This window comes from Triticum dicoccoides, chromosome 2B (genome assembly GCF_002162155.2).
Source record: "Triticum dicoccoides isolate Atlit2015 ecotype Zavitan chromosome 2B, WEW_v2.0, whole genome shotgun sequence".
In the NCBI taxonomy this organism is placed as follows: domain Eukaryota; kingdom Viridiplantae; phylum Streptophyta; class Magnoliopsida; order Poales; family Poaceae; genus Triticum; species Triticum dicoccoides.
Genome location: NC_041383.1, coordinates 799672960 through 799677198, shown reverse-complemented (window position 1 = coordinate 799677198; position 4239 = coordinate 799672960).

Sequence of the window (4239 nt, the reverse complement as noted above, 5' to 3'; positions counted from 1 at the left end):
GCCGCCCCGGCCCGTCCGTCCACGTCCCCGTCGTCACCGCCCCGTCCCTGTCCCCGTCGTCGTCATCCCCGTCGTCGCCGCGCCCGTCGCCGTCCCCGTTGCCGCGCGCCCAGCCCCCGTCGCCGCCCCCCGTCGTCCCTCGCCTCGCCGGTGAGCGCGCGCACACACACACACATACATTTTTTGTTTTTTAGTTATACAAATAGTTAGAAATTTTTCTGTTTTTTAGAAATTGTTAGAAATTTTTTTGTTTTCAGAAATAGTTAGAATTGTTAGAATAGTTAGAAATGTTAGAATTGTTAGAATAGTTAGAAATGTTAGAATTGTTAGAAATTTTTCTGTTTTTTAGTTATAGAAATAGTTATAAAAAGTTAGAATTGTTAGAAATTTTTTTGTTTTTTAGTTATAGAAATAGTTATAAAAATGTTAGTTATACATATAGAAATGTTATAATTTTTTTCTGTTTTTTAGTTATAGAAATATTAAAAATGTTATAGAAATGTTAGTTATATATAGCATTGTTAGAAATGTTATAGAAATGTTAGTTATATAGAAATGTTAGAAATTTTAGTTATCAAAATCCAATCATTAAAAAAATGTTACTTTTTACGGGCATATAGCTAGTATTTGTTCTCGACGATGCCCGACCCGCATCCTCGCCGTCGACACGTCCGCGACGACGTCCGGCTGACCCATGTCCGGGACTGGGCTCCGCCGGGCTGGCACTGGGAGGTGCTGCCTGGAGGGGCGCGCCGCTTGATGAGGAACCCGGCCCCGGGTCCCGTCGTTGACCCTGATCTCATTTGGTGGCGTTCGCGTGGGCCAGTTTCGGCGCGGAGGGAGCCAGCCCAGCCGGAGGTGGTACATCGCCGTGTCAGGGAGGAGGACGAGCACGTCCATCGCTACATGGTTGCGTTAGAGGGCGGCAGGTTCTCCAATACCTGGCAGTTTCTTCAGGGATCTCACTTCAGCTATGATCCTGTGAGGGTTCCTTCTTTTTGGGTGTCCACCGTCCGTGCCACAGGAACCGCGAGTGTCCTAGATTCTTCTGTAGTATTCGATCTTTATTAGCTACCTAGCCAGTGATGTATTCGATATTATATCTATTATTCGAGACGATGTATTCAAGATTATATCTATTATTCGAGACGATGTTTTCGAGATTATATCTATTATTCGAGACGAAGTATTCGAGATTATATCTATTATTCGAGACGATGTAATTTGAATACTAAATTGTTTTATATTTCTTTTGGATTAGTTAAATAAAAGCTATGGCGGACAATACCGGCAGAGAGGGAGAACAGGCCATGTTCGATATGATACGCCATCCTCACGGGCCAGATGATGATCAGAATGAAGAAGATTATGACGGCTCCGAATTTCTAAACAACACCGGAGAGGGTGATATGATATTCGATCGCGACGACCGAATTGATGAAGTCATGAACTATGATTATGATGATGACGAAGAAAATGTTGATCTTGAAACAACAAAGACCGGCGAGGTATATATATTTATATAAGCAGGCATCTGGTGATCATCACATGTTTTAAATCCCCCCGAGACAAATCCCCGTTGCTTTTACAAATCCCCCGTTGCTTTTACAAATCCCCCGTTGCTTTTACAAATCCCCCCGAGGCAACCTTCCATTGCAACCCAATTCCAGCGGGCCATACTCGTGTCTTGGTTGATGAGGTGGTGGACCCATATTCGGAGCTACAGCTTGACATTCCTGGAGGTGACAACGAGCACTTTCTCGGAGAGGCCAACCATCGTATCATCCTATGGAAAAAGGATTGCATCATCTTTCGAAGGCCACCGACACCGCGTCAGCCGACTCCTCGTCGAAGTCCGCCACCGAGTCAGCAGACTCCCGCTCCTGCAAGTCCACCAAGTCCGGCAAAGTGTGAGGCCACTCCTCCTCCAAGTCCGGCAAAGTGTCAGGCCACTCCTCCTCCAAGTCCGGCACAACCTCAGGCCACTCCTCCTCCAAGTCCGGCACAGCTTCAGGCCACTCCTCCTCGTCCAACTCAGCCCGTCAGCCGTCTCTGCTGCCTCAGCAATCGCAGAAGAGACACCCCGCAGCTATGGTGCGTAGCGGTACGAGTCGAGGTAGTACAGGAAGTACAGGCGAAGGCAAGCGATATAAATATGGTCCAAGACTCACTCCTCTTCCGCAGAGGCCTTATGACAAGTCCGAGGAGGAAAACACAGCCATATCGAAGGCCGAGGTGGAAGCCCATTTTGCACCGAAACCGCCACCGCCGCCAAGGGAGAAAATGTCTGAGGAAACGATTGACCACTTCATTCGTATGGCTCAACCACCAGCTCCCAAGCCTGTTGACACAGACTATGAGCGCCACATCAGGAAGTTAAATCGAGCACGTCTACGTAAGGAGGCGAGCTCGGGATCGAGCAAACAACAAGCAGCTGTCAAAAAATGCGGGAAAACCATTCCCCAGCTGGGAGAATAGGCGGCGCAATCGATCCCCTCGCTTGTTGTGCCAACAACACGTGACAGTACGCACGTCCAATATTATTGTGGGCAAACAGTTTACGTTCCCGAGGTGGGCAATGTGGTAATAACCAATGACCATATAATGCAAGCTGAAGTTCTCAACATCACTGTTGGACAACTCCTCGAGATTGAGTCCATGCCTGTGCTTACAGAGGATGAAATAAAACGGAAATATGTCCGGGGCCAACCTTTGGTCGAGCCAGACAAGGTCAAGAACCTCCCAACGAGAATGTATGAATTGCATCAATGGTACATGAACATTACCAAGATTTCCGATCGATTGTCCCTCATGGTGAATGTCAAGGAGGAGCATTACTTCCATGAGAAAGCTCTGTCCGTTGAGTATTCTGAACTGTTTCAGTTATACAATCAAGACGCACTCGACAAATCTATTTTCAGTTGCTATTGTCTGTAAGTGATTTCTTTCTGTAATTTAAGTCTCAAGCTAGCTGTAGTGATCCTTTTGATCAATCATTACCTGTAATTATCCTCACTATATTCTTTTCTATGGTATTATGCAGGATGAAGATGTATGAAATGAGAAAAGGTGGACGCTTTGGCATTGGGTTCATTGACCCAAACACCGTTAATGAATACACATGGCTAATAAATCCACATCATGAAAAGGCCGTAGAGGACAACATGCTAGAGTTCTTGAAGCGCCTCAAATACAATGAAGATATACTACTTTCTTGCAACTTCCAGTGAGTCACACTGTCTTGTACTACAAATTCTCTGTTTTTGCCTACTAGCTAGCTACATCTTTTTGCTTACATATGTCCGCTTAATTAAGACATGCAACCGTGTGTGCATGCAGATTTCACTGGATCTTGTGTATCATTAAAGTTGATGCCGGAACAGTTAAAATACTGGACTCACTACTCAAAGAAAATACTGACTATAACATCTTGTTTGGGATAGTCAACAGGTAATTTCAATCATTATTAACTATATATCTCGGCCTATTTAGTTCGTCATTTCATGATATGAACTATTTAATAACCCCTTTATTCATTTTCTTTGTCGGCGGGCAGGGCTTGGGCAAGGTTCATCAGCGTCACGGAAGGCGAATGGAAAAAAAGCTTAAATGATTTCGACCCAAGGTAAGTAATTAAGTAGTACTAGCTAGCTAGCTAGCTGCCATCTCTTTAATTATCATGCTTGATTAATTATTATCTGATCAAATTCCATTCTCGTAAAGACCCTGAAGCAGGCGCAGGGGACTGATCTGTGTGCATTCTGCGTTTGCGAGAACATTCACATGATGGCGTACGAAAGGAACAGATCTAAAAGACAGGAATGAGTACGCTTGTCAGAATACTATTCACAATTTTTACACCATTATCGATATCTAGTCACACAACTAATACACATGCATATTGATCTCCTTCTTAACAGTTCAGAGATGTGCGGGAGAAGCTCCTAGAAACGGAGCGCGTAGAAGCACTTTAAGAGGAAATAGCGGGATTTTTGCTCGACCAGGTCATAAATCCGAAGGGAGAAGACTACTACCTGCTACCGCCCCCATGAAAACCACTTTCAATTGGCATCGTGCTCCGAAGGCACCAATTAGGCTAATGCCACTGGGTCCGAAGGCAACATGCATATGTAGGAGAAATTGTATATAGCTATGTGTGTATGTGTGAATTAATTAATATGGTGGTTTGTGAGACATTGATGATATATATATATGCATGATTGGTTCTACTAGAAATTC